The sequence below is a fragment of the Phoca vitulina genome, unplaced genomic scaffold (genome assembly GCF_004348235.1).
Source record: "Phoca vitulina isolate PV1807 unplaced genomic scaffold, GSC_HSeal_1.0 scaffold20, whole genome shotgun sequence".
In the NCBI taxonomy this organism is placed as follows: Eukaryota; Metazoa; Chordata; class Mammalia; order Carnivora; family Phocidae; genus Phoca; species Phoca vitulina.
The window spans coordinates 24,809,006-24,830,763 of NW_022589723.1; the positions used below are offsets into that span (position 1 = coordinate 24,809,006).

The 21,758-nt window shown below is 41.3% G+C and overlaps 1 long non-coding RNA gene across 1 annotated transcript in view; it reads right to left on the reverse strand.

Moving 5' to 3' along the window:
- LOC116640380 overlaps nucleotides 1–21,758 on the reverse strand; it is a 109,063-nt gene extending 87,305 nt beyond the window's left edge. The window contains exon 1 of the long non-coding RNA XR_004301022.1: nucleotides 21,421–21,758. This is a non-coding gene — a long non-coding RNA (uncharacterized LOC116640380). The remainder of the gene's footprint in view (nucleotides 1–21,420) is intronic.

Here is a 21,758-nt window from a genome sequence, read left to right on the forward strand (position 1 = left end):
CCAAAGCCCCTTGTGGCCTGGAATGGCCATATGACAATAGTTCTGGCCAAAGAGAGGTATGCAGAAGTCCCAGGGAGGGACTTCCTAATGCAGTAAAACAAAATCAGCAACATTCTGTGTACGGAGAGGCTGCTTTTCTGTCTTCTTTCTGCCTGAAATAAACCAGTGGTAGTGGCCGCAGCATCTTCACATCATGAGGCTGGACTAAGGGTGGAGAAGCAAGAGGGAAGGGTGGTCCTTGCAGGCATCTCTAAGATTCCATATCAGCTTTGACCTACCTCCAAAATTCTTGTCATGGTAGAAAAATAAACATGTTTAAGCCACTCTTTTTCATTTTTCTGTTACAAGCTCCTGAACCTAGTCCTATGTGATACAATGGTACGTGGATTTTATTATTTCCTTTATATGGAAATGTCTCATAATTTATTTTAAAATTTCAAAATGGTAACAGAAAAGATAGGAAACTAGAAACAGTTATAGCACACGAGTGTAGCCTCTCTGCTCCGTTTAGACTAGCCGAAGGGAATGAATGGCTGTATGATGCCATTCCTTCTATTTCTGAAAAGTCTCTTATGCAGAATCTTTTTCCATTTCCAAGTTTGCAAAGAAATCCAGGTGGAGTAGTGTTCAGTTCTGCTGTACCAAATAACTTCTACGGTTCTGAACACTAGTGGGGATGGAGACTGTCTTCTTGTCCACTTGCTACTACAATTCTTGCTGGTGGAGTAAGTAGGTTTGACCAGTGTCACTGATGTCACTTACTGTAATGTTGCTCAATGGCCTGTGACCCTCAGTCATATTGTGTCATAAGGGGAATCACGTTAGGATGGTTTGTAAATAACTCGGTGGTCTCAGCAGGAAGAGACTGTCCAGGAAGGAAGTTTCCACAGCTCAAGAGCTAACTGAGGAAACCAAGTGGGGAGGAAGCAGACACAGACGTCTTCGAAGATGTCAATGGCAAGCACCGCTCAGAGGCCTTGGCAGATCATCGATTGACTACATGACTCCAATCATTTATCTCTTCTTTGTGACATGCCAGTCCAAATTCAAAGGCGTGTGTGTGTGTGTGAGAGAGAGAGAGAGAGAGAGAGAAAAGGAGAGAGTCTTAATAACTAAACATAAACCTTAGGCCCTCTCATCTGCTACCAGGATTTGGACTTGAATCTGACACACAAGCCTTTAGATTCTGAAAGGATGAGCACACCACTGACTATCATCTCCCTGCACAGACTGAAGAGAGCTGCCGCTCTGGAAGGAATTTGGGCCACTGTAAGGAAGGGTGTGGGGGCCAGGTGGCTAAAGCAATGATGACTGCTTGCTGCCAAGGGCCAGGCGCCGAAGGAAGGAACCGTATCCTAGTGACTCCCCTCACCGCTCTTTTCCGACGGTATGGAATTACACAGATACTGCTAGTGGAGAATCCCATTTTTGCAGGTTTTGTTGAAAGTACATTTCTAAATGTTCCTGTCAAGTGAATACATAAGTGTTATTATCAACTGTAAAGGATACTGCTCAAAGCATGCGCTTGCTAGACAATAAAATCAGAAAGGAGCAACTTTTTAAACTTATTTTTAAGAAGGCTTTTAAACTATTGCCATGTGGGGCACCTGGGTGGCTCAGTCGGTTAAGCGGCTGCCTTCAGCTCAGGTTATGATCTCAGGGTCCTGGGATCGAGTCCCATATCAGGCTCCCTGCTCAGTGGGGAGCCTGCTTCTCCCTCTCCCCCTGCTCATGAGCTCTCTCTCTCTCACTCACTCTTTCTCTCAAATAAATAAAATCTTAAAAAAAATTTTTTTTTAAAAACTATTGCCATGTAAGTAGCCCATTGCCTCAGTGAATAGAGTGATTAATATTCCAAAAACTTAAATATCATTCCAACAGAGTGTTCCCTTATGACATCATTCATTCAAAGAAGTAAAATATTTTAAATAAATATGTAGACAATGACCCCCTCCATACAATAAGCTAGGCTTACTTTTGAAAAACGCTTTGAAAATCTTTGGAAATTACTTTCTGAAAGTGTTAAATATTTTTTTTCATCATTTTGAAGTTTATTAACTAAATGGCAATTTTGTTTTCCTTAGAGCTTATCTTGACATTTCTATTTTGCTTTCATCTGCTTTTTTGCTATGCAGCTAAAACCAGTGAAGAATAAAGCAGAGCATATTTAAATTTTAAGTTCGAAAAACCTCTTCTGGTTTGTGGTTCAGCATAATGAACGAACACACACGTTTATCTCCTCTTCTTCCAGAGACTGCATGAAGATGAAACTAAAGGAATAAAAAGGGTCAAAGTCAGCAACAATGTAGAATATCAGTAGGGCCCATGGGTGGAGGTGAGATTTCAGCACATATATGCAGGACGAAAGTGGACAGACTTCCACTCTGGGAGCATAGTGGGTCTAATATTCTGAAGGGTCCTTCTGCCAAAAACTAAGTTCCATATAAATTACAACAAACGTGATTTCAAATGCATTGCTCAGATCACAACAAAGTGAAGGAAGTCTCTAAAAGTCAAAAGTCAAAAGTAAAAAAAAAAAAAGTGTAGAGGGAAAGGAGAGAAAAGGGGACAGAAAGAAGCAAAGAAAAATGATTAAGTGAGCCAGACCCAAGGGAGGGAGCAACGACCAGTGTAACATAACTTCATCCTTCGTGCCCTCTGTGTTTCTATAAAACCACCAAGCTATGGAATTTTGCATAATAAAAGGAACAGGACATGCAGGAAAGCTAGGATTGGGGAAAACACTCCAAAACCGTACATAAAAAACTTACTGCAACAGAGTAATAAAAGTAAATAAATACATACATAAATGGTACAGCCACTTTTGTTTTCTAAAGAATAAACCTTATCATAATCCTAGACAAAGCATATCAGCTTGCTTGCTGTGGTGAAAGGTAGCTTCCGAGTCACAGACAAGAGGTAGAAGGAAGAACAACATTCTGAGGCTGAAATGTTGTGACAGCCGAGATGGAGGGTTCCGGCTCATTGTCTGTCTTTCTTTCTTTTGCTCTGGCTTAAAATAGAAACCCTACCTTTGTTGTTTCCCAGTTTCCTTCTTTCATAAAAAAGCTGCACACGCAGCTCGATGCGGCCAGACACAGGGCGCCATCCTGCCGCTCTGAGAACTATATCGTCAGCTCCAGTCCTCGCAAACGCTTCCCACTCCCAGTTAGCACAGATGATAACTGGGCTGTGTCCATCTCTCCTTGCCTTTATTTTTGTCACAGTGCCATCTCTGACAGAATGCAATGGGGACTCCTTTTTTCTTGGATATCACATTTTCACTCGTTTTTTTTTTTTTTTTTTTAATTATAATTCCAAGCTTCCCCTCAATACTTTAAGGCTTTTTTGTTCTTGCTATTCACTACTTGGATTCATATAACCAGAATGTTTACTTGTGTTTGGAATGGCTGTCTTAAATATTTATATTAAAAAGACGACACAAGCTTTGGAGAACTGTGCAATACATACTTGCAGGCTATATAAATAAATGGAGGAAAGAGAAATTAAAGGGTGTGTGTGTGCAGGGTGTGCGTGTGCGTGCTGAGTAGCCTTCCATGAGACACTATGTTCAGCAAGGTGGCTTTTTTTTTTTTAATCTGATGTTTGGCTGAAGCACAAACATAGTCAAAATGTGAAAAATTGTGGAAAAGCTAACACAATTTCTAACTTTGGTGATTTTATCCCTTGCTTATTTATCTTGAATATATAAAAGTACCCATTTCAAACAAAACAAAAGAGACTGTAATGATGCGAAAGGCAAGATTGCCCCAGAGGCAAATGTTGATAACAGCTCCGCAATCTGGAGACGTAACTCTTCAGCCCATGGAAAAATATGTGAGTGTAATCTGAGATTCATCCATTAATATAGGACTCTTAAAGGGGGCTGAAGGATTCTTGGTAGTACCCCTAAGTCTTGGGTGCTACCAGGACCAGAAACAAATGTCCAGACTCTCTGGATGATAGTAACCAAATTTAGGCACTTAGGATTCCCACAAGCTAATCTCCTTCATGAACACAAAAGCATAAATTTTAAACAAAATATTAACAAATCCAATCCAGTGCTATATGAAGGGATTATACATCACAGTCCAGTAGGGATTATTCTAACAATTCAAGGGTAGTTTAATATTTGTGAATCAGTTCATGTAATTCACCACATTAACAACAAAAAAGGTGGGTGATGGAACATACAGTCATCTCAATAGGTAGAGCAAAGGCTTTTGATAACTTACTCTGAGCAAATTAGGAAGAGGTAAACTTCTTAATCTAAAAAAGAGTGTCCATACAAAAATGTATAGCAAACACCTTACTTTATGGTGAAATATTGAAAGCATTCCTCTAGAGATGAGAAATGAAACAAGGATGCCGTCTATCCTCACTTTCATTCATCATTGTCCTGGTAGCCAATGCAATAAGGCAAGAAAAGAAATCACAAGGATTGGGAAGAAAGAAATAATACTTTATTCACAGATGATCTGGTTATGTAGATAAAAACCTAAGAACATCAAAAGGTAATTTCAGAATTATTAAGTAACTTTAGCAAGGTCACTGGATACATGGTCAACATATATGAAACACTGCTCTTTTTATATCTCAGAATAAACAAATAGATTATGAAGAAAGTAAAATAACTCCATTATAGTGGCATCAAAAATTCAAACCATCAGGGAAATAAAATTAAAAAAAAACAGCACAGTATTACACCACTACCCACCCACCAGAATGACTGTAACACAAAATCAGATGATATAAAATGATATCAAAGATGTGGGGCAAGAGTAACTCCCCTACTCTGCTGTGGGGAGCACAAATTAGTACAACTACTTTGGACAACTGTTTGGCACTATAAGGTACAGCTGAACATATATGTACACTATAACCTAATGTTTCAACTTCTAGGTATATATCCAACTGAAATGTATGCATAAGTTCATTTAAAAATATGCATAATTATGCTTATTGCTTTACTGTTCTATATATCCAAATATTAGACAGACCATAAGTGCCCATCAACATCAGACTGAATAAATAAAGTGTGGTATTTTCATACAATAAAATACCATTACAGAAACAAAAAGGAATGAAATTTTAGTACATCAACAGCAGAGATAAATCTCAAAAACATAATGTTGAACAAAAAAAGCCAGATACAATAGAAGACAGACTGAATAGTTATATTTATATAAAATTCAAAGGCAGGCTGAACTTCTCTATGATGTTAGAAGTCAAGATCACGGCCAATTTGGTAGAAAGTAGGAAGTGGGAGGGGGCACAGGAGGACTTCTGGGATGGGATAAAGTTTTATTTCTAGATCTAGGTCCTGGTTACAGAGGTATGTTTACCTATCAAACTTTATACTACGGTTTCTGCACTTTTTTTGAGTATAATTATACTTCAATTAAAAGATATCTAAAAAGGAAAGAACAGGGAGAGCCTAAAGAAACTGGGAGGTGAAAGGGGCTGATACAGGTGGGTGGAGGGGAGTGAGCAATGTTTTCATCTTAAAAAGTGGGGAGTCAACAGATATTATTACCTATGGAACAGGTAACTCGAGCTTAACTCTTGACGTTGCAAAGGTGATGAACAGAGAAACCAAGTCTAGTGATAAAATTATAAAATGGCGGTGCGTGGCAGAAGGGGATGAAATAATGAACTAAGTCCTCATTTGTCATAGCAAGGAATTGATGGGCAATGCCAAAACTGCCTAAAGAAACTTAAGTATTTTAAAACAGCAGCCATTTGTGATTTCTCATGGTTCTGTGGATTTGCTGGGCAGTTCTGCCATTGATTTTGTGTGGGCTCCCCCCTGGAGACATGGCTGGGCTGGACAGGACGAGGTGGCTCTATTTGCACATCTGGCTATTAATGCCAACTGTGCCCTGGGGTACTTCAGTTCTCATCTACATGACCTCTCACTCTTCTGTAGGCTAGATCAACCTCCTTAAATGATGGTATCAGGACAGCATTCCAAAAGGTCAAAAGCAGAAGCTGAAAGGCCCATTGAGGCTTAGTCTTAGGCTTTGCAAAATGTCACTTCTGCCTTATGCTACTGGACAAAGGAAGTCCCAGGGCCAACCCAGACTCAAGGTGTGGGGAAATGGACTCTGCCTCCTGATGGAAGGGGCTGTGAAGTCACGTTGCAAAGGGGCGAACCTTCAGCAGTTAGCGGGCGAATCCTGCTAACAGGATAGGAGGGATTTGTGGCCACCCTCCTACTGTCTGTCCTCTGCCACAGTTATTTACATTTCTCTCACATGCAGAAGAAACAAACACAGAACATTAAACCTGACTGTCTCTGGGAAGGAGAACAGTGGGTAAGGAAGAGTGGGGACAGGGGCTTTTTCATTCTAGGCCCTTCCATACTACTCTTTTCAAATACATGCATGTTCTATAAAAATAAATGTTTCTAATGTTATAGAAGATTCAGTGCCTATAAATCCCTTGCTTTGAACAGAAAAACTGGAAAGATATTTTCTTCTATCCTCATCTAATAAATGATGAACAGTATTTACTAAGCATGGATTCTAAGAACTGTAAGATTCTTAAACGACTCAGACCGACCCAACACTGTTCAGTTTTATTCCACCTCCTAAGGATTCAATTAAAAAATGTGATTGTGCCTATGAAAAATGCTTCTTAAACTGTAAATGTTTTATAACGCACCATACATTATCCATTGCAACTGTTTCCATGGCGTGCCCAGCACTGTATTAAGCTGTGTAGAGACCACGAAAGGACCAGAAAATACGGTTCCTGCCAGCATGGAATTAACAGTCTAGGTGAGGAGACAAGATGACACCCACAAACCAATTATAGTACATTATGCGAAACTGTAAGGGCCCGTGCAGACAGGGACAATTACTCTTCGTTCATTGCAGCCTCATCAGGACCCCACATATAATAAGACCTTGATAAATATGCGTTAATGGAGGGATGGATCAATTACCTGGCAGCCCATGATTCAGAGCCCGGTCACAAGACCGACTGTGAGTGCTGAAGTATCTGAGAAGCAGGGATCAGAGGAGCTGCTTGTACTCAGTCTAGGCACTGAGGCTGGGCTTTAGGTCCAACCGGGATATGACAAAGTCACAGTGCCGCAAGAGGAGAAGATGCATATTGCAGCCTGGGGGAGAGCCCCAAAAAGGAAAGCCTCAGAGATAGGAATGAGGTCAAACCAGCCTGGATGGAAGCAGGGAAGCAGGAGGAGGGCTGTAGGGTCTCCTGGAGCACCCACCTTCTGTCCTTGTGGCAGCTGGGCAGACAGGAAGCAGGGCTAGGGAGGAGTGAACAAGATGGGCTAGCAAGGGGCAGGAAGCACTGGGGGCACCTGAGAGGGAGGGAGAGAACAGATCCCACCACTGGCAGCCACAGGAGAACCCCAGTTCTCCCCATAGAAGAATCCTGCCTTTTCCTCCACACTGAAATCAGCAGGGAAGACAAAGGTGGATTGGACATTCTCCCACTCACCCGGACATCAGTGCCTCTTAGAGGGGGAGAGACAACAGTAATTTAATTTCTTCTAAAGATTTTATTTACTTATTTGAGAGAGAGAGAGAAAGAGAGGGAGAGCACAGAGGGAGAAGCAGACTCCTTGCTGAGCAGGGAGCCCGATGCAGGACTCGATCCCAGGACCCTGAGATCATGACCTGAGCCGAAGGCAGACGCTTAACTGACTGAGCCACCCAGGTGCCCCCACACCAGTAATTTAAATAAATAACTAAGGGTCTTGGAAAGCCAGGACTCTGAGTTCAGGCACACCTGGGTTCCCATCCCGGGTCTAACACCCATAGCTCAAGCTCCTTAGGCAAGTTAACCTTTGTTCGCCCGTTTTGTCACCTGAGACCAGTCCCTGCCTCACGGGTTGTGAGAATGAAATATAAGGTCCCCCATGTAAAGCTCTCAGAGGACTCCATGCACCTTAGTATTGTTAAAGCCACAGCTGTGAGACCAGGGAGGCTGGTCAGAGGTGCTGGGGACTTGAAAATGAGCAGAATTGAGATATGCAGAGAGGTGAGCCAGGGCATCCAGCTGAGAGCAAGAACAAAGCCCCAGCGCATGAAAACAGCTTGCAGAGCCAGCCTCGAAGCTTTCCCTTTGACTGGCTGTGGGGGGTGCAAAGGAGCTACCTCTGGAATGACAGATAGGGCATCCTGGGGATACCGGTGACGTGTCCACAGCAAGAAACCAGACCTTGCTCTGGAGTCCGTTGGGAGCCACGAAGGGTTTGAGCAGGGAAGTGACTGGATGAGAAGTGGGTGGTGGGCTTAGTGCAGGGAGTCCATGGGGCACAGGCCCAGCTCCTGGAGAGGGTGGGAGTGTGGGTGCCATTCAAATAGATCAACTCTGACACATTCTGGGAAAGACCTAGGGTTGAGATGTAATTCTAATTCTTAGGACTTTATCTCTTTCACAACTAGCTTCAAAGGGGAGAAGGCTGGGTGACAAGAGGGAGATAAAGGGCCATGTTAATGATTGGAGAGGTAATATAGTTCAGGAAAACATCGATACGCCTGGTCTAATCATTCACAGAGAAAGCGTCTGCAAGAAAGGCGCTTGTGAAGGACAGCTCTGCACCCCTGACAAATGAGCTACAGGCCGGATGTGGTCTGGCCTTGGGCGACGTGAAGAATGGATTGTTCCCTCAACCTCCCTCAAATCTCTTTAGGGTCTCGTTGCCCTATTAGCACTACCCTTTCTCTCAATTGCCCAGACCCCATGGCCACATCTGAACACACTATGTCTCCATGTGCCGGTGTGGTGTAGACATTTGACTCCCCACAGTGCTACTCCCCAGCTGTGCCCTGTGGGCAGGTGACTTATGTGGGTCCCTTGAGACCTCTAAGGATGAATCCTTCACCGGTAGACTTCCTACTGGGAGCCTCAGTCTCTTCGTTCAGCACAAAGGGAAATCTGTTGAAACTCTAACCTCAACAGACTGCTGAGTGTACATTGAGAAAGCTCACATGCTTCCCTTTCAAGTTGACTCTAAATCCACAGATGATGTTTGCTCCTAATACGGAGATATGTCCCAATCTGTAAAAACATCTGAACTTACGATCAACTTAGAGTCAGGTGCTAGGGTGCATGTTCCAGAGACTTGCAGGTGTTCTCAGCTCAAATTGTCCTTTTCTGAAGAAATTATGTGAAGTGTTGACGCTGGTGAAGCATTTCCAAAATAAAACCTGATTCAGTACATCTTCCTGACATGAAACGTCAGGAAGACCTAAGGCTCTACAAGAAGGTAGTAATCCAAATACAAAGCCAAGTAAAATGGGACATGATTTTAAGCAACTGATAGATTGAAAGAAAAGAAAAACTATTTGACCTTGACATTATTGTGCGTCCTTCCTTTTCGAGTAGCCCACAGGTCCTGACAATGGACCCGCCAGGAGGACCGTATGTTCCTGGCATATTGTCCCTGCCTGTGGTGGGCAATAATTAACTGATCATAATAACACGTACCCATTTTCTTATGGATTCTCTTTCCATCGACCATAGAGAAAGCAGGGAAGCCTTTATTACAATTGCAGAACTGAATGGAGAGCGTCTGAATGTTGACAACATGAAAGCAAAAGTGTAGCTGACAAAGGGGCTCTAGATTAATTCAGTGGGTTGTCTGGCATCCTCCGTAACAATGAAGTTACTGAGGAGGAATCCAAAGCAATCACATCAACAGGAAATGCCCAAATCCTACATTTAGTAAATTTGGCAGATTTGTTATTAATCAAACTGCATTTTAGAGAACTGGGCTGCTTCTTACAGAAGATAAGAGATGAAAGAGTGACCTTGTCTTTCATACAGGGAAGTAAATTACTGACTGAAGGTGAAGAGAACAAAAAATAGAGGTTCAAGCATAGTATTTAAAGTTAAAAATACCAGCAATGAGGAATTTTCAGAAAATAACAGAACTATCAAGCCTTAAGAAAAGAAGAGGTAAGGGAAGTAGAGTCATGTGACCTAAATCTGCATCATAGTTTTGTTTAAAGATTTTACTATTTGAGAGAGAGAGAGAGAGCACAAGTAGGGGTGGGGGCAGGGAAGGGCAGAGGGAGAGGGAGAAACAGACTCACTGCTGAGCAGGGAGACTGATGCAGGGCTCGATCCCAGGACCCCAAGATCATGACCTGAGCTGAAGGCAGATCCTTAACCGACTGAGCCACCCAGGTGCCCCACACATCATACTTTCTTAATAAGTAGTCAAGAGAATGTCCTAAAGCTGAGAAAATTAGGAAACTGTGATCAAAGGTTATTGTTTTGAATTATGGAATAAACCATGGGAGAATGGGACTAGGTTTGGGACATGCAGGCAAGGAGAGCGTTGCTTGGCATTTTAAGCTTGCTTTTGCTATTTGTTTTTTACCAGGTGCATCAATGTGTCAATAATATGTTTAGGTGTGTGTGTGTGTGTGTGTGTGTGTGTGTGTTCCTCACAGGCAAGGACCATACCTAGCCATCTTTGTTTTCCTAGGTCTACTCTTGTAGTTGGCACAACAGCAATAAAATGACAACAATAATAGGAAAACCATTTGTGTGTTCAGTGCCTACCATGCCCCAGAGGCTGAGCCAACTGCTTCCCAAAAAACATAGTTATTCTTTACACAGCCCTGCAAGGCAAACATTCTGTTCTTCCAATGAGGGAGTGGATGTGAAGGAGTTCAAAAAGAAAAGAGAAAGTATTGCCCAAGGACACACAACTGGTTAATGATAGGATCTGAACCCAGATCCTGAAATCCAGCAGGATTTAAATCTAAGTCTGACTGTCTCTAAGACCTGGGGATTTTTGTTTGCTTGTTTTTAAAACTAAACCAGCGTTTGAAGGAATAATTGTGAATAAATGACTGTGAATAAGTGAATGCCTACAAAACTTAAAGTGAAGTCAGTTATGTTGTTCTGTGCCTCACAAAGCATCATTCTATCAAGTATCACTCTCCAGATCCAAAAAAGCTTTAGATTCAAAAACTGACTGTGCCTGAAATAACTGGAAGAGACTCTTGTAAAGTCATAAATAAGGCCTGGTAGAAGCCAGAGGGAAAATTTAGATTCTTTAAAGTAAGTGGAGAGATTTTGTCCAGTAATGGAACAAATTGAAATAATCCAGGCTGAAAGAACACTGGGTAGCAAATACATACTGAATCAACCTCAACACTTTCAGCTTTCTGGACTAAAATATCATTTTCATGCAGATTTAAATGGCTTAGGCATTAGGGCTTAATGCAAAATTAGCCTAAGTGGCTGTGTCTTTGAGCCCAAAGAAGGTCATAGGGATGCAATGCAAGAGCGTACTCGGCCTCAGGAGCACAGCACGCTCCCCGTGCCCGTTTGATCACTCACCCTATCAGTGAAAAAGGTGGAGGGCACCCCCTCCCTCATATATGTATCTACAAATTATATTCTGATATACTGGATTAAGATACACAGGATAGTACATACACAAAAAATAGGAAACATAAAAGGATGAAGTAAATACTGCCTATAAACAGAAGTTCTATTGTTTCTTCTTACTCTCCAATGGGTAGTCTTGCACAACCCCAGCTGTACCCCACTTAAAAGTATCCTGGTCTAGGGGCACCTGGGTGGCTCAGTCCATTGAGCATGGGACTCCTGATCTCGGCTCAGGTCTTGATCTCATGATCATGAGTTTGAGCCCCGTGTTGGGCTCCCTGCTGGGCAAGGAGCCTACTTAAAAAAAAATACTGGTCTCTAGGGTGGATTATCACACACTGAGCAAGCAGTCATGGAGAATAAATGGTCTATAGAAGAAAACAAAAGTAGTATAATTAGAGTCAACATTTATTAAGGACTTACCTTGTGCTAGGCGCTGCTCTAGGCAGTTTGTATTAACTCATTTAATCCTTACAACCAACCTAGGGGCAGGATGTCGTGTCAATCTCCAGTTTACAAGAGACAAGATTGAGCCACTGAAAGATTAAATAACTTACCTGAGGTCACACAGCTGGTAAGGTTGGAGCTAAATGGCCTTTTAAAAATAAACATTTAATTTTGGAATAATGTTTTATTTACAGAAAAGTTGCAAAGATAGCGCGGAGAACTCCCCTACACTTGTCCCCCAGCCTCCCTGCCACTAACGTCTCTTCTCACCTTGGTCTATCCACACAACTGAGAAACCAACATTAATACATTACTATTAGCGAAACCCCAGGCTCCTTTGGGGTTCACCAGTGTTCTCACTCTTTCTGTTCCAGGATCAAATCTAGGGCATCCCATTGCATCTAACTGTCCTGTCTCCCCAGTCTCCTCTAGTCTTTGACAGTTTCTCAGTCTTTCCTTGTGTTTTTATGACATTAACGTCTATGAGGATTACCAGGCAGGCATTTTTTAGAAGGTCTCTCATTTTGAGTTTGGTTGATGTGTTTCTTGTGATTGGCCTGGAGTTACGAGTTTTTGGAAAGAAGACCACAAAGATGAGATGTTCTTCTCATCACGTCATGTCAGGGGGCACAGGATATCAACATGACATCGCCACTGATGCTACCCTTCATCACCTGATTAAGGGGCTGTTTGCCAGGTTTCTCCACTGTATAAAGTTACCATTTTTCCCATTCTATACTCTGTTCTTTGGAAGCAAGTCAATAAGCCTGACCCACCCTGGGGAGGGGGGAGGAGATTAAGCTCCACATTCTAGAGTGAGGAGTAGCTACATCTACATATATTATCTGGAATTCTTCTGTAAGGAAAATTTGTCTTTTCTCCCTCATTTATTTATTTATTCAATCATTTACTTACATCAATATGGACTCAAATATATCTATGTAATAATTGGGGTTATACTGCAAAACTCCACTATTAATTTTGTTGTTTAAATTGTTCCAGTGTTGGCCACTGGGTACTCTTTTAGGTTCACTCCTGTGTCTCTTTGATGTACCTGCCTCGCCCCGTCCCCCCCCCCCCCCCCCCCCCCCCCCCCCGGCCCAATCCATGTGGTTGGGTTTATTATTTGTTTTGCTTTAGCTCTTTCTTATTCTCTGGTACTACAAGACACTTCAAACTCATCTTGTATATTTCTTGCCCTAATCTTAGAATTAGTCATTTCTCCAAGGAGCCCTGGTTTCTTTCATTGGAAAATGATATTAGAAACCAAGATCTGGGTGCTAGGTGTGCTCACTGCTACCAGCGTGTCATTGCTTCTGGGTCCTCTCAGTGACCAGAGCAAGGACATACATGTATGTACACTAACTCATGTATACACACTTCCCAACAATTGTTTCTGTGTCCGTCTATCTATCTATCTATCTATCCAAACATGAGTTCATCTTGATAGCTTTCCACACTAATCCCAGACCCCGGAGTTTGTTCTAGCTTTTCTTTCTTGCTTATCTGTAACTGCCCTCTCTGACAATGAGAAACTAAGCTCCCAGCATCTGCCATCCATTACTTATTTGTACAACCCTGGTCTACAGATAAAGCAGTTTGAGAATTGCTCGCTTACACCCCTGTGAGAAACAACTTGACCAAGTGGGGTACAGTGTTTCTGTGCACGTCCCTTGCCTTTAGCCTGACAACTTTTTCCAGAGTTACTTAGGTCAGCTCCTTTGGTCCCTACCCACTCCAGTGCTATTATATCATCATTTTGCATCAGTCAGGGTTCTGCCAAAGAAATAGAGCCACAGTAGGATATGGAGGTGGATACACATACGGTGTTCCTTGGCTTGCAGGTGACTCTCCTCTCCCTGAGTCTGCACATCATCATCCCTCTATGTGTGTCTGTGTGTCTAAATGTCCTCCTTTATAAAGACACAAGCATATTGGATTAGGGCTCACCCTAGCGAGGCATCTCAACTTGATCATCTGCAAAGATCCTATTTCCAAGAAAGGTCACATAACAGGTACTGGGGCGAAGACTCCAATATCTTTTGGGGGGCACAATTCAACCCATAACTCTAGGTAAATCTAAAATCCATAGGGCAGCCCATGAGGAAGGGCAAGCTGGAAACTCTCAGGCAGGGCCCGAGCTGCTATCCACAGGCAGAATTTCTTCTACTTCAGAGAAGCCTTAGCTCTGCTCTAAGATCCTTCAGCTGATTGAATCAGGCGCATCCAGATTGTCTAGGATAATCTTCCTCATTTAAAGTAAACTGATTATGGGGCGCCTGGGTGGGTCAGTTGGTTAAGCGTCCAGCTCTTGATTTCGGCTCAGGTCATGATCTCGGGGTTCTAAGGTAGAGCCCCAGCATGGAGCCTGCTTAAGATTCTCTCTCTCCCTCTGCCCCTCCCCACCTCTAAAAAAAATAAATAAACAAAATAAAATAAACTGATTATGGATTTTAATCACATCTACTGAATACCGTCACAACCACATCTAGCTTAGTGTTTGATTGAATAAGTAGGGACGGTAGCCTAACCAAATTGACTACTGCACACTGTGAGGCATTTAGACTCATTTGCCACAGTCTGCATTCCACAGGATGCCCTTTAAAGTCAAAGAATATCGAAACCAAACCTAGAAACTGCTGTAACTATGAATCCAGGTGGACTTACATTTTATACCTCTTACTTTACACATGCTTGATCAGAAAGGGACTATTCTTTTTTTTTAAGAAAGGGTTACAAGATCATTTCCTTAAAATAACAGCAAAGACAGAAGGAGAGAGTCTAGAAGCAGCGGAAGGAGCCTCCAAATGCACATCTGCTCACCTGCCCCTCTAATGTGCAGATCGGACAGAGGCTGACATCAAGAAGCAGGTAAAATTTTCAGGATAGAATCAGCAATTTCATGCTGGAAATCTGTCCAGTCTACTCCAAGTTGCCCACACAACCTACCCCCCGCCGCCCCCCCCACACACAGAGGGGACCTAATGTTTTGCCCTCCATAGGGTCCACAGTTACTGTTCAAAGACCACTGGGAACAAGAGCGACCCAAATCAACCCCAGACACCCTTGGGCATCTTTGGGAAATCCTCTCCTGCTTTCTAACCAGAATCTCAGACCCCTCTGCGAAGGGCAGAATGAAACTTTCCCCTCCCCTGCTGAAGGAGGTAACCTGGAGTCAAGGGTGTTACAATGTGAGGCTAATTACTGTAGCCTTTTAATATTCTCTTCTCTGAGGCCCTCCTGGGAAGGATAAAATAAAACCCTGCATAATAATAGGTGAAATGAACGGTGGACTGGGAGCCTTCCGTGGCTGTGTGTGACCTTGGACAAAGCAGTTGACCCAGACCAGCAATCTCATTAACACACAGGGAAAGAGAGTGAGAGAAAAGGCCCTTTCTTCTCCTGGCCAGGGTGAGGAGGATCAGGCTGGAGCCACAGGATGTCACAGAGGACTTGTCTGGAAAATAGACCCCAGGGAGGCAGCGTTGCCTTGTGGGAGACACAGTGCCTGCTTCTAGAGCCTGAGGTCCTCCGTTATATCGCCCCACAATTTTTGTTCAGCTGACAGCCTCAGTTTTATTCGCCCAACGGCTTTTGTTTTGTTTTGTTTTCATCATGAACTATATCACATACACGGAAAGGTAGGAAAAGCTTCTGTACGGTTTGGAAACTAATAGGAACATGAACACCTGTGTATTCGCCCTTCGGGAAGAGGAATAAAACCTTACCAAACCTTAAAATCCCCATGAGCCTCCTCCAGGTCCACCCCGCGGAGCCAACCTTCCTAGCCTGATTCTTGTCCTAACAGCCTCCCTTGCCTTTTCTTATCACCCATGAATGTAACCTCTAAAAATAGATTAATTTTGTTTTTGACATTTATATCAATACAGTCATACCGTTACGATTTTCAACTGTGATTTGCTCCTCATGCTTGGTTTTATGTTTCTAAGTCTCTTTCATGTAACCGAGGGCAGCTGTGAGGGGGTTCATTCATTACCACCACTGTGTTACTGGTATTGCTTTATACCCCGAATCACAGACACCACCATCTATCCATTCTACTGTCAATGGGCACTCAGGTTGTTTCCAGTTTGGAGCCACTAAGAACAGCAGCTGTGAATGGTCTTGTTACGTGCGTCCTGTTTCTTCAGGCAGGAGTGGAGTTGCTGGGTCATGGAGCGGGGGGTGGTCAGCCTTACCGGGTCATATTCCGTAATGCCACCCTGCTTTCCAAAGTGCTTGTACCAGTTTATACCCCCACTAGCAGCTCATAGATTTCCTCACCTCTCCCTGCCCAACTATAAATCATTAACCTTGTTTTTGCTAATTTGGTGGTATAAAATGGTTTTGTATTGTAGTTTTAATGTGTAATTCCCTAGTTGATAATGAGCTTGGGCACCTTTTCATACGATTATGAGTCATATGTGACTCTCCTTCTATAAAATGCCCGTTTGTGTCTTCCCCACCATTCTACTGAGTCATTTGTTTTCTTCTCCTTCTCTTCCTCTTCCTCCTTCTTCTTCTTTTAAGATTTATTTATTTATTTTAGAGAGACAGAGAGCTAGAGCGGTAGGAAGGAGTAGAGGGAGAGGGAGAGAGAAAATCTCCAGCAGACTCCTCACTGAGTGGGGAGCCTGATGCGAGGCTCCATCCCATGACCCTGAGATCATGACCTGAGCTGAAATCAAGAGTCAAATGCCTAACCGACTGAGCCACCCAGGCGCCCCTGCTTTGTTCTTATTGTTTCATAAGAGTTGTTCTATATCCTGAAAGCCCTTTGTAGTTATATATTGTAAATCTTTCTTCTCTACTTGTAGCCTCTGTTTACTGTCTTAAAGTTATCTTCTGAAAAAAAAGTTCTCAGGTTGAACATAGCTGAATTTGCAATGATTTATCAGAAGTGTGGATCTGTAGTAGGGACAGTCCCACCACCTTCTGCTGCTTCTTCAGCATTGTTTGGACTATCCTTGGCCTTTTGATCTTCTATACAAATTTAAGAATCTGCTTGTTATGTTCTACCAAACAAACAAAACCACAAACTCCTACTGGAATTTCACTAAATCTGTAAATCACAAAGGGAGGAATTCACATCTTTATAATATTGTCTTCCTATCCAAAATGTAAAAATGGTGTAGGTCATGGTTTTAGGGCTAATTTAAAGTCTTTCGGTAAAGTTTTAGAGTTTTATCTATAAAGACTTACATCTCTTTTATAAATGTCCTTCTAACCACTTTCTACTTTTTGTTGCTAATGTAAATAGTAGCTTCCAAAATTATATTTTTCTAACTAATTGCCTTGGTATATAGAAATGCAACTGATTTTTTTTTGCAACTGATTTTTATATCACTTGTATGTGCAGCCATCTTGCTAAAACCTTAACTCGAATAATGAAGATATAGATTATTTTGAAATTTCTACATCTGAAAACAGTTTTGTTCCTTCCTCTCCTATTCTTAAACTTTTCATTTTTTTTTCTTGTTTTATTGTCCTAGCTATGACCTCCAATACATTGTTGAATAGAAATATTGGAAGTGAGCATTTCTATCTTATCACTTGAATTTAAACTTTCGACTATTAATAATGATGTTTGTTGTAGGTTTTTAAGAGGTCCTTTTTCAGATTAACAAATATCTCTTCTATTCCTAGTTTGCTTTAATTGCATTCCAAAAGTTTCAAAACAATATTTTCATCATATTCATTTCTATGTATTTTTAAATTTCCATTATGATACTTCCTTTGATCTATGAGTTGTTAAAGCATGTTTTTCATTTCCAAACATAAGTTTTTTTCTCATTATAATTTTTGTTATTGATTTCTAACTTAATTACATTTGAAATTTATTCATAGAAAATTCCATTTATGCTTAAAAAGAAGCAATAATTTCCAACTGCAGAGTACAATGTTCTCTATACGTCCCTTTTATCAAGCTTATTAATGTGTTCTTTAAATCTTCTATATCCTTCCTGATATTTATCTGCTGAATCTATGAATTACTGACAGAGATGTATAAAACCTTCTACTAGCACAATGGATTGGTCTAGCTTCCCTTGTCATGCTGTCATTGGTTTGCTTTATGTATTTTGAGCATAAATAGATCGATAATGATAGATAGATAGATAGATAGATAGATAGATAGATAGATGATAGACAGTCTTATGAGTTTGAAATTGTTTTATGTGTTTGGGAAATAAAGCATTTTACTGCCATGTGGTGACCTCTTTATCACTCATAAAGCTATTTGCCTTAAAGTCTGTTTTTTTTCTGATACTAATATATTTTTCCAGCTTTCTTTTGATTAGTATTTGCCTATTGTATCTTTCTCCTTCCTTTAACTTCCAATATATCTACATCCTTATGTTTAAAATGTGTCTCATGTAAGTAGTACATGCTAGATTATATTATTTTTTATCCAGGTTATCAATTTTTGTCTTTTTTTTCAAGTTTTTATTTAAATTCCAGTTAGTTAACATACAGGGTAATATTACTTTCAAGAATAGAATTTAGTGATTCATCACTTACATATAACACTCAGTGCTCATCACAAGTGCCCTCCTCAATACCCATCCCCCATCTAGCCCATTCCCTTGCCTACCTCCCCCCCATCAACCCCCAGTTTGTTCTCTATAGTTAAGGATCTTTTCCCTGGTTTGCCTCCCTCTTTTTTTTTTTTTTCCTTTCCTCTATGTTCATCGGTTTTGTTTCTTAAATTTCACATATGAGTGAAATCATATGGTATTTGTCTTTCTCTGACTTATTTCGCTGAGCATAACACACCCTAGCTCCAACCATGTCATTGCAAGTAGCAAGATTGCATTCTTTTGATGGCTGAGTAATATTCCTATATAAACACACACACACACACACACACACACACACACACACACACCACATCTTCTTTATCTATTCTTTTTTTTTTTTTTAAGATTTTATTTATTTATTTGTCAGAGAGACAGAACACAAGCAGGGGGAGAGGCAGGCAGAGGGAGAAGCAGGCTCCCCTCCGAGCAAGGAGCCCGATGTGGGACTCGATCCCAGGACCCTGGGATCATGACCTGAGCCGAAGGCAGCCGCTTAACCGACTGAGCCACCCAGGCGTCCCTTCTTTATCTATTCATCAGTCGATGGACACTTGGGCTATTTCCATAATTTGGCCATTGTTGATTCAATTTTTGTCTTTTAACTGGGGAGTTTAGTCCTGTTGTATTTATAATAATTACTAATATATTTGAATTCATTTCTACCATCCTGTTATGTGTTTTACATTTGTCTCGCTTTTTCTGTTTTCCCACACTCCACTTCTTGTGAACTGAGGTTTTTTAATTATTCATTTGTATTTCATGGTTTTTTCCCCTATTGAATTCTATTTTTTGGAAATTACTTTCTCTGCATCTTTTCTTTTTGTGGTTGCCCTAAAAATTTTAAGATGCATTTTTCATAATTCTAAAATTAATGTCTTTAACCTCCTCCTGAAAAATTCACGGTCTTTAAATGTTTTTTTAATTCCATTTATTCTCCCACTCAATCCAGTGTTTAGGTTTTAATTCTAACATATTTTTACCCTGGAAAAGTGATATTATTATCATTTTATAGAGTTAAGGTGTATTCATATTTATCCACATACTTAGAATATATTTGTGCACTATTCCTTCTCGTATCTCCCATCATCCCTCTTGGACCATTTTCTCCCACCTGAAGTACACTGTGTAGAATTTCATTTAGTGGAGACCTTCTGATGGTAAATAATCTGTTTTATTTCTTTTATTTTAAACATCTTTACTTTGCCCTCCGTTTTGAAACAATCATTTGGCTGGATATAGAATTTTTGTTAACTATTATTTTCTGTCAGCACATTATGCCCTCTGGCTTCCATTACAGTGGGGAGAAGTCAGCAATAACACTAATTGCCATGCTTTTTGTCGAAGACCCATCTTTCCTCTCTGGCTGCTTTCAACATCACTTCTGTTTCTTTACTCTGTAGTTATTGTGTCTAGGAGTGTGCTTCCTTTTATTCATCCTCCTTTGGATTTGTTGAAGATTAGTGTCTTCTCAAAGAGTTCTCCAAAATTCTTAGCCATTGGGCGCCTGGGTGGCTCAGTTGGTTAAGCAACTGCCTTCGGCTCAGGTCATGATCCTGGAGTCCTGGGATCGAGTCCCGCATCGGGCTCCCTGCTTGGCAGGGAGTCTGCTTCTCCCTCTGACCCTCCTCCCTCTCATGCTCTCTGTCTCTCATTCTCTATCAAATAAATAAATAAAATCTTTAAAAAAAAAAAATTCTTAGCCATTATCTGTTAGAATGAAATCCTCTCTCCATGTCTAACTCAAACTTCTCATTTGGTTCTCTCTCTCTAATTTTTGCCTTTTTTTCATATTTCTTAACTTCTCAAATTTATATCCACAATACTGTCATTGCATCCATCTTCATTATTTCTCTCTAACTGTATCTAATTTTCTGGTTATGCCATCATTTGAGGTTTTAATTTCAATTATTATATTTTTCATATTCGGGAGTTATATTTGGTTGGTTCTTTTTCAAATCCACTTGCTCCCTGCTCACATTTTCAAGATTCATTTACCTCCCAGAGTTCTTGGTTTCAGTGTGTTTGGGAACTGAGAGGATTATCTTATTTCCCTGTCAGCTCAGAGATGCATTTGTGAAGATTTAAAGAAATACTTTATCCAGTATTTCTTTTGTTTTGGATGGGAAAATTGTTCTGGCTATCCAATTCACTCTATTGCTGGAAACAGAAATGATCAAGCTGTTTTATTTTTAGCCAAAGCTAATTTCCAGATCGCTCTGCACCTGTAAACCTGAAACAATTTGCATGAACGCTCCTTTCCTTTTGAGTTAAAAAGAATTTCCAAAGAGGATAACCAATGCACTTCTGTTAGAGGGAAGTCTTCCTGTTCCAGAGGCTCCCAGAATGACATTTCTCACTCAGATTTGAAACTATCCTGTCAAATCTACTACTACTCATAGCTAAAGTGCATCAGGGTAAGGCTTACTACATGCCCAGCATACATGTATTATAAATGTTACCTCCATTTTCACGACCACCCTCTGAGGTAGGTATTATTACTGGTTCCATTTTACAGATAAGCAAACTGAGGAGAGAAATGGTTATAAAATTTGCCCAAAGAACATGGTGGAAGTGGGAAGCAGTTGGGCTCCAGAGCACACGCTCTTAACCTTGCTGCTATACTATCTCTGTTAGAAGATGAGCAATCACTGCAAAACGAGCAACCTGAGAAATAGGACCCATATTGGTTTGTTCAAGGGAAATTGTTCCTCTAGCGCCATGGTTTTTAACCTGCACAGCCCATCAGGAGTACCCAGGGAGTGTTCTCAAAACGTACTCGGCACATCCCAACTAGAGATTCCAATTCCATTGGTTGGGGTGGGGTCTTTTGTCAAGTCTCCCCTGCAGTTCTGATGGACCCCCTTGATCAGAACCACTCCTCTGTGGGTTTTCCAAGACTCCCACCCCGAATAGCTTCCTCTCTCCCTTTGTTCACATTTTAGAGCGCTTTACCAGGTTTTAATTTCCCAGAAAAATGGACGTTGGGCAAGAAAGAGAGTTGTCATCTTACCAGTCACCATCCGGATGTCCTTGAGCAATTCACTCCCCCAAATCTGAGCGTCCGTTTCTTCCTGTGTAAAAGGAGAGTCTGTTTTAGTGCTAACATTGAAGATTTTCAGTCACTGAATAAGCCTAGTCTTTTGGATCAGCACTGTGTAGCTGCAGGTCAGGGCTCAGAGAAGGGAAGTTCTGGCTTCAATTAGGCCTGGGGATTACTTATGGGGTTGATATATCCATCACTCCACACTCATGGATATTTGGAAGAGAGAGTCACCACACGATGCTGCCACCTAAGTGATCCTGAATGATGTCGTGAACAGAAGACCCTTGCGGAAAGCCCATGCTCTT